Source organism: Trachurus japonicus, unplaced genomic scaffold, assembly GCF_045865225.1.
Source record: "Trachurus japonicus isolate A0001 unplaced genomic scaffold, Traja_1.0 AP030520.1".
NCBI classification, from domain to species: Eukaryota; Metazoa; Chordata; class Actinopteri; order Carangiformes; family Carangidae; genus Trachurus; species Trachurus japonicus.
In genome coordinates, this window is record NW_028220653.1 from 246,235 (window position 1) to 260,712 (window position 14,478).

General features: G+C 39.9%; 1 protein-coding gene across 1 annotated transcript in view; it reads right to left on the reverse strand.

The window, feature by feature from the left end:
* LOC146960259 (uncharacterized) overlaps positions 1 to 14,478 on the reverse strand; it is a 112,690-nt gene that overhangs the window by 84,229 nt on the left and 13,983 nt on the right. The gene's annotated exons all lie outside the window — the stretch shown is intronic.

A 14,478-nucleotide genomic window follows, 5' to 3' on the forward strand; every position in this document is an offset into this window, starting at 1 on the left:
AGATCCTATGATATTTAGCCTAATTGCATTATTTTTATTCAAATGTGACTGAGACCTTTATCTACCTAAACAGATGGTAACATGAATAAATATCCTGTTTTGTATTTTTCTGGAAACTGTTACATTATGTAACGTGACCGCGGCACTCTCTCCCCCTCTCTCCCTCCCGAATTGGGCATATTATGATAAATATAACTGATGAAAACAATAATTGAAGAAAAAATAAGCTATTGTCGGCCCGAGGTAGGCTATAAATGCCCAGAAATCGAATGTTTCATTTGTGTAAGTCGTAAGCTTCAGAAACCAGACAAATAACCAAGTCCAGTTGCATTCGATTTAAATTTCCTTGAGATAACTATGACCGGGAGTCCGGGACAAACGATAATATTCACAGGTTTAGTGCACGTGCACACGCCGGCCGGAGTCAACTCGCAACAATGTAGCTTTCCCTCGATTAAAGTAGTTCTGTCATCTCCCACTTTGTACCGGAGAAGAGAGAGTACCCGACAGATACAGTATGCTAAATGTTTGGATGCAGGTTGAAGTGTCAGTAGTCGCTGCAGGGACGATTGATACAGCTGTTTCAAATGTCCCTCACGCCACCGTGCGTAGTGATTGTGGTCACACTGCGCGATCAAAATATGTATATAAATCACCGAATTAATACCCTATTGTTTTGCAATGAACAACAACCGATTTGAATGAACAACATATTTTTAATAAACACCAGATATTTTTAATGAACAAAACGTGTTTATGACATGAATCAACAGATATTCAGCAAAGTGAGGGGAAAATGAAATGAAATGAAAATGAAAATGAAAATGCAGTCGTCCAACAACTCGTACAAAAGAAGAAAGGCGAGTTTAATCGAAATGCGGATCCTGACAATTACGCACGGGACAAAAATATTTATGTGACCTATTTATATTGTGAGAAATTATGTGACATTTTGGCAATGACGAGTACACTAGTATGTTGTCTGATATGCTGCATAAAAACGAGAGTAATGACAGTAGTTTCTGTTTAAAACATGCTGTTTCAACCGTCCCTCCTCTGTGTCTCTAACGACCCGCATAGGTGGGGCGTTTGAGACAAATGTCAACTTATGTTCAAAGTTATCATCGCGATCATCCAATATGTGTTAAATTACACTTGTAACTAAGAGAATACACATGTGAGTTGTTGATCACATGATACAAATGTTTGTGTACATAACATCATCTTTGAAAAAGACGTTTAATGAAAAGTGTATCAATCGACCCGGCGCTCCTCAAACTTGGAGCCACCCAGCCAGGCTACAGGAGAGATCAAAGATATGCAGGGGCCCCCCAAAAGGCTGAGAACCACTGATCCTGTTGAACGTAGGCTACTGTAACCACTGTGAAACAATAAAAACAACAACATTGATCTGATTGACCGGCGTAGCGGTCCCTCTCTCCATCCACTCTCTAGCTCTCTCGACCACAGCTGCAAATGAACTACCTATGGCCTATGAACAGCGCCACTCTCCATTGCAGCTATGTTGTGGTCAAACGTGGAATTACCCCAAAATCTTTTGAGCTGCATCTCAGTACGATGCTTCCACCTAGTGGCTACAGTGTGACCTACAATTTCACGCAACGCGTGAATCACGCGTTACGTGAGGGAAACGTCCAAATGAAACTAGTACCCACTGTACCACTCAGAAATCTCCCCCATCCTCTCCTGCAACTCCATCTCCTCAGCGCCGGCTGCTGCCTGCGGCGCTAACGGTTCAAACTGATACGGCTCTGGACCACCGTGATCACCACCGTGGTCCAGAGCCGTATCAGACTCTGGAGGCGACAAGTCCTCCACCTCAAAGGACCTCTCTGTGGCGAAAGTGTCCGCGCTACTGTCAGAGTCACTCATGATCAGATCGCTAGCTAGCATAAATGTCGATGTTTGTGTTTATGATTTTTTTTTTTTCTCTCTCTAGTGTGTTTTCGCGCGTGTGAGTGTGGTGACGGTTAGGGGGGAGGGGGGAGGGGGGAGGGGATCGGAGAGCGCTCCTGGAGCCCCGCCCATAATTAAGGCATTTTTTGAATTTCCAGTTTAGAGCACGTCATCCAAAACTGAGGGGTTTAGTTCCCCTTTAAAACACATTCCTCTTTTATAAAGAAATGCATATGTGTGTGTGTGGGGGGGGGGGGGGGGGGGGGTCTCTCTCTCACTCACCTCTTTACTGTCTGCTCAGGGATTGTGTGTGTGTGTGTGTGTGTGTGTGTGTGTGTGGTGGTGGTGGGGGCGGAGTATTTTACTGTAGGTTCTCACCATGGATCTATTATAAGACCACACACAGACACATCCGAGTGTCCAACCAAGTTTATTTTAATCATAAAGACCTATACTTTTGATACAGAGGGGTGTGTCAGTGTACACAACGTTTACACGGAATGAAACAGTAAACATAAAATTGCGTGTATCATTTAGGGATATAAAAACCCCTAAATGATACACGCAATTTTTTATACATATTTGTATACATATAGTCTTATAGATTCGGGGTCTAGATATTACCTGTGCAAATCAGCGGGTGACACCAAACAACGTTTGCCCAAGCAAGTCACAGCTTTTATTTCTCTCACACTCACACACACCAGTGTCCTGGAGAGATGCAGCCGCATCTGAGGGGACGATGGCGCGTGTGCGTGTGTGCGCATAGCGTGTGTTGCCCCTTCTCCACTACACAGTTACAGCTCAGCTCTACTCCACTTGGTTTAGGTTCTTTTAATCACAATCATAGTTTGTCATATTAAAGCGGGTTCGTCAGCACCGCGGAGCTGATCGCTGTCTCTCTAATCAATGAGCATTTCCCACCGACTCTCTTTTTTCTCTCCTTTCGTCAGCTCCAAACTCACTCTTCTGCACCGCGATTACGAACCGCAGCGTGGTTTCAAACACAGCTGTTATTTAACTCATGTGTCAGAATAACAATAATCTCGAGGGGGGGGGTCGTTACATTCATTACAATGCATTTCTCCTCTGTGACGTGCGGCGCGCCCCCTCACTCCTGTCACAACACACACACACGCCCAGTCGCTGCCTCTCTCCCGGTTCAGCCCCGTCCACTTCTCGGTCTCCTGCCCAGATTACGTTGTACGAGCGGACCTGTTGGTCCGAGTGGCCACGGTCCAAGCGGACCTGTTGGTCTGACTCGTCCAACACAGTCCAGTCCTCTACCCGCAGCCCCCAGAAGCTGCAGACGGGTCAACCAAACAGCGCTACTCCCTCTCTTCACTCGAGCTGATTTTTTAATTAGGAGCGCTCACCACCATGGATCAATAACCGATCTGTTATCACCACATGAATTGCCTCATCTACAGAATTAACTAAGAAAACAGAAAACAATGTGAAAACTTTCAAATAACCCGCTAACAGTAATGAAGACCGCTAGCAACCACTGCTGTTAGTCAATGGCTCACTGCTACTTCCGGTGCTGACCGGAAGTTCCACCCATAACCGTTTCTACAGTAACGACCCCAGGAATAAGGTGGATAAGTTATCACCAATAACGTTACATGGTAACCGAACAGTAGACTGGAGGCAACCTCTGCTGCTCTGCTCCTGGTCCTAAGTAAGCATACTGTACAACAGGCAGTTTTCTGTTATAAATAGACTCTTTTCATTTACCTCTCATGCTGACTTTAGGAACACACACACTGAAATTCGCTAACAGTTACTCAATACATTGTGGTTACTATCCACCACTTTCCGGAGAACAACGCTGGGTGTCGCCTGACACTCCATTCATTACATTTTAGATTAACGTTAGCTGGGCTAACCGTTAGCCGTTAGCAGTGTCTTAAATAACTCAATAAACAGCCCATGAAAAAAATATTTTTTCCAGCAGATATCTTTGTTACAACATGACTGAGCTAATTGGAGTAGTTTCATGTTGTGTCCGACAACGGGAGGGTTTTAACAGCTGACGTCCTGGTGTTAGCTTAGCTGCTGCTGTTAGCTGTCAGCAGCAGCTAAGCTAACGGCTACGATAGCCATGACTAGTTGCAGAGGCGTGCACACAGAAGTGGTGGTGTTTGTTCGGTAATTCGTTTTGTAGATTTAACAAACATCAGATGGGCTGTTTTGGCAGCCCGGAGCCTCCACATTTGGTGCCTACACCGGTGGCTAATGCTACCAGTTAGCCGCTAATGCTACCAGTTAGCCGCTCGCTAGAATGCTACTACGGGGTTGAAAGCCGGATAGCTCATGTGCTAATGGCGATTAGCTTTTCTCTCTTTTCTTTCTAACCCTTTTCTCTGTAACACGTTAATGAAGCCATGTACCAGCTGAAACATCCTCCTCACCGTTGGTTAGAACAAGGAGAATAAGAAAAAAAAAACCCTCCATGGTGACATGTCGAGACATGTCCAGGACTTCACATCCGTTAACGTTACACAGCCCCCCTCCCTCTCACCAGAGCCTGCCTCGTTTGAATCCCTGACACCAACAACGCCACAATAATAACAGAGAAATATCTTACCTGGTATTTTTTGCAGGATTTAAATTCACTCAAGCTCTCGCTAGGACCAAGTTCCAGCCGACTGTTTGTCCATTTATCCGTATCGTAAAAATAATCCACATGACTGGTCATTCTTGAACGACTGAAGTGCGTTGCGGCGGTTCCCGTTTCACAGCAGCAGTAACGGTTATTTTCAAATTTGGCGCCGGAAAGGCGCGCACAGCTGTCATTGGCCAAGAGCCATTATGTCAGTCAGATCAACCAATCATGTTCAAATGCTCACGATGAGACAGCCAATGGATTTTGTTTCATTGTGGTAACATTTTATTTTTTATTTTTATAAAAAAAATAATTCCTGACCTGCAATCGGTTCACAGACCATTGCTAAGTAAAACACACCGTTGCTAGGGTCACCGCTCTGATCAGAGGACACAGAGGAGGAGAACTATGCAGGATATTTACTTTAATTGAATTTTTACCTTCAGCTTCGGACTAATTGTGATGTTAGATAAATTACTTAACTTGTTACAGGGGGGGGGGTTATAAATATACACATATACTATACTATATACTATATTTTTTAAATGTTTTACATATACATACATATATATATATATATATATGTGTGTGTGTGTGTGTGTGTGTGTGTGTAAAAAAAATATAGTGCCTTTTTGGCCTTGATCTCAATATATTTTTCAATATATACACATATGATCCATGCATATATATATATATATATATATATATATATATATTATATATATATATATATATATATATATATATATATATATGAAAATATATAAAACATTAAAAAAATATAGTGCCTTTTTGGCCTTGATTTCAATATATTTTTCAATATATACACATATATGATCCATGCATATATATATAAATATATAAAATATTTAAAAAATATAGTGCTTTTTTGGTCTTTATTTCAATATATTTCTCAATATATACACATATATGATCCATGCATATTGCAATATATTGGAAAATATAAAAATTAAATCCCATATATGGGAATATATTGCCTAATATATCACATGATATTTTCTAATATATTGCAATATATTTTTCTTTCGTAAGGGTTAACAGCGCAAAAACTCCTTGTCCTTTTCGTTTTCTGCTTGACTCCGCTTGTAAATAATGAGAAATGTCCTGCTTTCTGCCCACTGGCTGCGCGCGCACATCAGTGATGACGTAGGCTGGAAACCCGTCTATACAAGTCAGATCTGACCAATAACTCTAATGATGGGGGGATTTGGGGGTTAGTTACACTTTAAAAATGTCGCTATGAGTTAAAACTCGTGTTTGTCTTGTTTCCGTAGGATCAGAGTCCAGGCCCAGAGAAGGATGTGGAGAGTGTGGCCAGAAACCTGATCACACTCATCCAACAAAATCTTGGGGGCAGTAGTGATGAAAAAACATCTGCAAACCCCTCACCAAGAGCAGCCACTGTTTTCAGTCCTCCACACAGGACAGCCACCACTATGCAAACATCAGTGTCATCAGAAATGCAAAGGTAGTTTAATAGTTTAAAGTTGCAGTTCTGTACACACACACACACACACACACACACACACACACACACACACACACACACACATACCAGTGTTGGGCAAGTTACATACAAAATGTAATACATTATATATTATTAGTAACTGTCATTTGAAAGTAACTAGTTACATTACAATATTACTGTCTGTCAATTGTAATGCATTACACTACTTTTGAGTTATTTTAAACAAAATGGCCGCAGAAAAATCTGACTAGGCATTTAAAAAGCTAAGATGTAGATTATTGCAGCTGATTATTTACATTCAGTGGAGGGTGATGTGACATAATGACTGTGTAGGCCCCTAAAGCTACTAACACAGTTAAGGCTCATGGCGCAATACAATAAGTAACAATGACCGTCAGAATCATTCAAGCAGACAAAGGATCAAAGTCTGTAAGTTATGATAGAGATGCTGCAAATATTGCAAAGTCTAGGCCTGTTCATATGAAACATAATACAGCTAGAACCCACTATAATGTAACCTGCAGCCTTATGACATGACAACACACACCATCTCTTTTTCTTTTAGTGAAAATAATGGGCCAATGTCCATGGTGCAAACGTGGAATCTGTAGTGTTGTCATCTCTCAGCCTCAGCACATTTCAGCAACAGGAAATAGCTCTTATTATTACTCACGGCTTTTTCTCCTGTTGTCGGGACGTCTTGCATTGTCTCGCGAGTTGCGGTGTTGGTGAATTCTTTAAAACACCTAATTGTGTTAAAATGCATTGTAACGAGCATTACTTAGATTGTAACAGGTATAATATTACCGAACATTTATTAGTAATGCGTTATATTACTGCGTTACAGCAAATAGTAATACATTACTGTAATTACGTTACTTTTGTAACGCGTTACTCCCAACACTGACACACACACACTCACCCAAAAACACACAATTTGGAAATCTAATACACATTACATTGGAGTGGCCTTGTAGAGTTGTATCAGTAAATAGAACTGAGTGATACGTAAAAATATGACCCATGGTCCTTGTAAATATGGATAAATCCTTTATTGTTTGTCACAGATCGTTTCCAGGTCTTTTCAGGGGAAAGAGGAGGTTTGCAACTACACCACGGACAGTCACTTGCAAATTGCAGTGTTTCCAGTTTTATGTCCTTCCCTTTCCTGCAACTGTGACTCCAAAGGGAGATGAGGAGCTTAAGTTTTGTCAGGCAGGGCTAGGGATGAGAATGGTCTCATTGCCTGAGGATGCAGCTCATGATCAGGTCAGGTGCAGTAGTGTTTTATACCAGTGTTTTATCACTTTACTGTGTATTAGTCATAAGTTCAGATGCAGTTTTCCATTGCATAACAGACTGTAATTTTATGGTATTTAAAAGACAGTAGACCTTGTGCAAGGACCACTATTATGAACAGCTTTGTATTAAGTGTGATTTAAGAGAACCTATCACATCTACCTTTGATTTTAATTTTTCTGTCACAAACAAATTGCCATGTACAGACAGTCTCCCTTTCCCAAGTGATTTTGTTCGGAATTATCTATAATTGTATCACAGAAATAAACAGAAATTTGCAATAATGGGTGTAAATACAAAGTGATGCAGCCAATATTCACTTTGTACCAGCCCAGCCTCAAAAGGCCCTACAACACCTGTGTATTTCCTACTGTGACAAGCCAAAGTACAGTGTGAAAAAGACCTGTTGTGCAGCAACATATTAGGCTAATGACTGGTTGCCATATGCAAACCTACTCATGTACACATGGCAATCATCAAGTTGAAGTGATTTTAAGCAAACCTCAAAAAAGAAAGACATTAAATGAGTTTTGTCATCATCAATAGTAAGTTGACCATCAATGCTTGCCATGTTACTGTCTTTGTCTAGATATCTGAAGTACTTTACCATGAGTACCCTAAACTCCAGAGCCTGAAAGGCTCCTGGATGTTTTACAAGGCTGCAGGTAAACACATCCACTGAAGTAATATATATCACTTTTGGTTTTTTAGACTTTGAAGTCTATTTTTCATACTGTGGTGCAATTGATGTTGTTCACATCAGAAACCTAAATATACATAAAGTTTGTACAGTTTTATTTGGCAGCATTATTTTTTAAATTTCCAAGCCACTTTTTGTGCTTCCATTACACTTTTGTAATTTAGTCTTGCTGCACCCTAAGTCATGTCATTAGCAAACTTTAGTGTTGACTGTGATTTTTATGTTTCAGGGGGAAGTGGACGAAGGCGGCTGACAGTTGTCAGCCCCCAGGTGGAAGGCTATACCACCGCTCAATTGAAGAGGGCATCAAATGGTGGAAAAAACATGCTATACATAGCCCCATTACAGAGTGAATTAGATGTTACCCCCCTTGCCACAAATGCCTCAGAATTTTCTAAAATGCCAAAGGCAACCTGTGGCAATTGTCAGGAGACAATGCCATTACAGCTTTTGGCCCTCCATGTTGAGGGTTGTACAGACAACAAAGACTGTGAAGTAAGTTGTGTTCTTACATTTCATTTGGCCTTCATGATGACATTGAGTATTTGAGTAACCTATTTTATTTGTTGTGTAACCAGGACCAGGACTCTAACTCAGACGTTGAGTGTGTGTCCGTGTACGGCCACAAAATCCACATCCTCTAAAGATGTAAGTACATCTTCAGTAAAACTAGCTTGAAAATCCCACACTGACTTTCTTTCTTCTTAGTAATTATTGTTATTGGTTGTGGAGTTTGTGGAGTATGCTCTTTCCTGTTTTATATACAGAATCTGCTTATAGTCATCACATTTGTCTGGGTCAATTTGATCACTAAAGAGATTATTATTATCACCAAATTTTTATTTTTCTTCATTTATCATGTAGATTACCAACTCATTGGCATTTGTACAGTACATTTATTACATTAATATAAAGTAATGAAACAGACAGCTTCACTGAATTTTATTGACTATTTGAAATACAGTACAGCTGTTTCATTGGAAAATAAAATAACAGTGGTTTTAATGTGTACATCTTCATGTATGAGAAGACCCAAAATGATCACTGTAACCGTGATCACTACAAATGGTTAACACTATTTCTCAATCTATATTTTTTCCCTGGTAATTATTTGATCATGGATCTGTCACACTCAGGCATACACTGACTCCAGTGTCTATCAACCTTTCTCTTGTTTCACAGCTGGAGAGCAGATAAACTTTTAACATTATTTTGGGGGAAAATAGTTGAATAACTATTTTTTTCTATTTTTTCTGTGAAGATGAACACATGTTCCACAACTGCATTGTCCTCTATGGTTTCCTGCCCCATCTGTAGCCAGTTGTATCCTATGCACAGTCTGGAGATGCATGCAAGTTTCTGTGGCGAGAGGTACTTGTCTAATGATTACTTATCACAGGTGTTAAGATAAAATAAAATTACCCTTTTCATCCTCAAAGGAAAATTTAAAAAATTGTGAGTATCAAGAATGTTTGCCGAATGTTTTTGGCAGCATTTCTGATGTCAATGGGAATACTGTAACACCATCTCCACCAAGAACAGCAGCAAGCACATCAGGAGGTATGTCATTAGAAGGGAACATGTCCCACTCTGTCTTTCCAGCATGCACCTACATTTAAACTTATTGTGTTCTCTTTTTGATTTGTTGTAAAAATAGATTTACATACTACAGACATTTTCTTTGCCCTGTCAGATTGGAAGACTGTTGCAGATCCCAAGACAGCTGTTTGGCTATTCACCCAAGAGATGCTGAACAATAAGAATGGTTCTCAAGAGAATCATTTCTCAGTGGACTTGAGGAAAGACCAGGAAGAACAGGACAGGTCCTATGTGAGCTTCTATAAGCGCAGAAATGTGGAGTGGGCGTCGCCACTGAGATGCACACTTGAAGGTGCGCTGTTTGTGAAAGTTAAAGGAACTAATAATTATTAATACATAATTTGGTTATTTTCTAAACTTGTTTCCACATTAGGGTATTGCTGTTTAATACTTAAATATGCCAAGTTGTGTCCATCTTTCCCATAGGTGATGCTGCTTTAGGACTTGGTGTTAACCGACATGTTATGTCAACCATGATGCTGAAGCTGAGAACTGGATTCCAACTCAATCTTGGTCAGTGTTTACACAGCACTCCATTTCTAACATTTCAAATGTCCGAGCACTATAGGTATTGTTTGGGCTACTTTAAGGCAAAAATGCTGTCATAATTATCACTTTGAAATAGGAAACGGTGCAATCACAAAGATTTTCGAGGGTCAGTCAGATCACTTGGTGCCTGCCAACTCTGCTGTGATGGTGGAGAGTGAGCTGTTCCTGATGGCAGGGCGAATGATGGGGCATTGCTTCTTATATAGTCCAGTCATTTTATGAGAAAAGGTTAAACAAATTGCAACAGAAACAAACTCAACTGATTTTGTATCCTCAGCATGTCCTGAGTGAGGGAAAAAAAGCCCCGAAGAATCCCATTAGGGGAAAGTTTAGAAAAACACCCAAACATATCCCATTTATACGCATATAAAACATTTTTTTCACATGAATAAGGTAAAATTTTTAACCTTTAGATATCTCCATGAAAATTACTGAGTTGATTACTTACATTAAGACAAACAAAAAATGTATTACAAGTTTTTTGAAATTCTTTGTTAACATGAGCAAATTTGCATACATTTGCATACATTTGCATAAATTCCACCGTTTTGACGGCACATATATGAAGTTGCTGTGGTGGTACCGGCATGAAAATTAGAGTGAGTTGACTCCATCGGTCAACCGACAAGTTGACCACTTTAAATTTCAAGATGACTGTAAAATCCCCTGATTTGCACAAACTGAAATACGCTGCTATGGCCGGGTTTTGGTTGACAGCCACATCCTTAGTAGAGCAGGTATGACATGAGCCAACAGTGCATAATCCAATTACGTATGGCTAATTTGCATAAAACACCTGATCTAAACATTGAGTAGAGCAGGTGAAAATGTCTTGTTCAATCTTGTTAACATAATAGTTAAAAAACTTAAGGAATGGAACCAATTTAGGCCCATGAGCATTAATAGAGACGTAGCATGTCATACCTGCTCTACTAAGGATGTGGCTGTCTTGAAAAATTGCAGACATCTTGAAATTTAAAGTGGTCAACTTGTCGGTTGACCGATGGAGTCAACTCATTCTAATTTTCATGCCGGTACCACCACAGTAACTTCATATATACATGTACCGTCAAAACGGTGCAATTTATGCAAATGTATGCAAATTTGCTCATGTTAACAAAGAATTTCAAAAAACTTGTAATACATTTTTTGTTTGTCTTAATGTAAGTAATCAACTCAATAATTTTCATGGAGATATCTAAAGGTTAAAAATTGTACCCTATTCACATGAAAAAAAATTTTTTATATGCGTATAAATGGGATATGTTTGGGTGTTTTTCTAAACTTTCCCCTAATGGGATTCTTCGGGGCTTTTTTTCCCTCACTCAGGACATGTTGAGGATACAAAATCAGTTGAGTTTGCTTCTGTTGCAATTTGTTTAACGTTGACCCCTTTTTTGGCCTAAAATTACTGGACTAATATGGAGGTCCTGGTTTCCCTGGTCTCAGCCCAGCCATCACTCATGTGCTGTGTGGTGGTTGCATTGACACTGCCACAGTCATGATTGAAGACTGTCCTGATTTAGACATCCGTGAAACAATCCAGCTGGTAAGTTTAGCAACCTTGATTTTACTGCATATTGTTAGAGAAAGCCGTCTCTTTGCCTTGTTCAACATTGTTAAAGCAAGGGCTATTAAGTTTGTGGAGAATTTCTGGAGCAATTCTACTTTCCAAGTTTTTGCATCATGAGTAATTTAATATTCCTCTTAGATTTTGTAATATTCTTTGCATAGCCTTTCAAAACAGGCAAATCCTCTTTAGCCAATGATTACTAAAGAATATGTACATGACCTAATAAACCTGACTAATGATGTAAAGTCACATTGTGATCTGTAATGTTCAGCAGGGATGTTACACTTAGGAAGTATAAAAGTAACACCATCAGTAAGATTTGTGCACCTGGAATATATTAAGACCTGTGTGACTTGCACTAATTGGACTGTCCTTTTCTTTCATTTCTTTTCTTTCTTCCTACCTCTTTTCCTGTCTGCCTTCCTTCCTTCCTTCCTTCCTTCCTTCCTTCCTATCGGTCTCAAGCTGACAGAGAAATCTGCACTTGAAGATGAACAACGTGACCGTGTTGTCAGCCTTTGCATGGCGTGGGACCTTCCACTTCCAACTCTAAACAACATGAAGTGGCTCCATGACAAGCTGCTCCTGCATTCGGTAAATAATTTGGTGATATTGGTGTTTTTGTTTATAAACAAAAGAAATCTGGAGTATATCCAGATTTATAAGGCTGTTTTACACAGGTTCTGGGCCGATCAACTAAACAAGTGAAGCAATTGCGAAAGGGACTGAAGGAGACTGGCATTTGGCCAATTCTCTCCAATAGAGCAGATGTGGTAAAGCTGCTTTTCCCTTCTGAGAAAGAAGCTGAGATTACACCCCAGGTAGATGACATTAGTTTTTGTACATTAATTATAAGTCCCATTCAGTATGACTAAGTCTTAAGACCATTCTCTGTCTTTGCAGATGATCCTTGTACACGTTACATGGCCCAAGCTGAATCCAGAATCTGATGATGATGAGGATGAAGATGATGTCTCTGTCGAGGCTGTGACTCGGGTCATGGCTTACCTCAGGACTTTTATTGAAAGTGGTGTGTTATTTCAACATTGCTTTTCCACAAATGCATTTTAGTTTTTCCATTGAATGACTCTCCCTTCCTTCCTTGTCTACCTTTTCTATTGAATGACACTTCATTATTAAAGCAGAAGTAAGTGGTCCGGTCGTTTTCGCTAATGCTGCGGTCCAGGCAGGCTTTTGAAATCGTAAATTACAGCTTCAAGTCACGACTTACGACTTTGTAGCGTTCCAGGCAACCCACTCGTGTTTCTCCGACCTGTTTTACCGGTGAAAGTCACTATAACGGCCACTCGTAACTTCCGACCGGTGAACTCGTACCAGATTGAACTGGTACGACTTCACGGTCGGAAAAATACGAGTTTCCTTGAACGCACCATAACAGTCCTCGTCCCTACGTCGCCACATTCACGGCGTTCCTTGGCTGCACACACAGCCCTGCATGCCGTTCTCTCTCCTCATTGGATAAAAACTGTAGGATACGATAAATGTTTTCTCTTCGGCTCAGAGCAGAGCAGAGTGACTGACAGACCCGTGTTTCAGACCAAACACTCTATGTAAGTGATTGCTATCGGAAGATATAACTATTTAAGACTTATATTAACACAAATATATCACTTACTTCTGCTTTAAACTGTGAAAATAAAAAATATGATGCCTGAGTAGAAAGCACATATCTCACAAGTGTGTATTGTCTTTATCAGCGACTTCGGAGCATCTGAAAAATCTACTGCGATTCTGGGTGGGCTGGGAGGTCCCACCCAAGGAGCTGATTGTGAAGGTGGCAAGTGGCCTTCTTCCCAGGGCCTTGACATGCTTTGAGACCATCAAGTTGCCTCACCATTACACAACCTACAGAGACTTTGAGTCCGACTTGGTTGCTGCCATTACAACCTGTGACACAGGGTTTGGTCTTGTTTAAACGCACAAAAAGAAATTCATCTTGAAGGTTCTTAGTGGTTCTAATGTTTTGTTATGAGTCCTGTCCTGATAATTTTGTATTCACTTCTGTAAACTCAAACTCTTACCAAGTACATTTGTGTTATCTCTAGTCAAAATGTCTAATTTCTAGTCAAAACAAATCTCATTACACTTTTAATAAGACATGTCATCTAAGAAGTTACTTGTTTCAAGCAAATTTTCACTTTTTGTAATAAGACAAAAATCTTGCTCCATTGGCAGATTTGTTTTGACTATAAATAACACAAATATACTTGGTAAGAGTTTGAGTGTACTGCAGTGAATTCCTTTTACACAGGGTTAGAGCAGTTCACAGTAAGTGATGTTTGTCAATGTGCAGTGTTTACAGTTAGTTCTTGATGTCTGTACTTCTAAAGCTGTTATCCTGGTCAAGTTCCTGCCATATTGCTAACTTGGGTGTAGCCAGTACAACTGCTCAAAATATTTCAAACCACAGAGAGCAGTAAATTGTCAGCTGTTAACCCTGTAAAGTTAACCGTTTTGCACTCTAAAAGGTTCGCACCATTTAAACCTCACATTAATTGTGATACTACCGGTGCTATTAATATTTTTATAGATTTTCTCTTGCCTTGTTCAACATTGGCAATAAAGTGTATTAAGAACAGAAGTGTGGCTATTGTGATTTTGAGATACTGATATTTATTTATAACTTCCATAAATTAACATGCTAACACATTACCTAGGTGCAAATTTTCTTTTATCCTGAAGACAGTTGCCAGTTCTACAATGGGCAAGACTGTGGATATGAT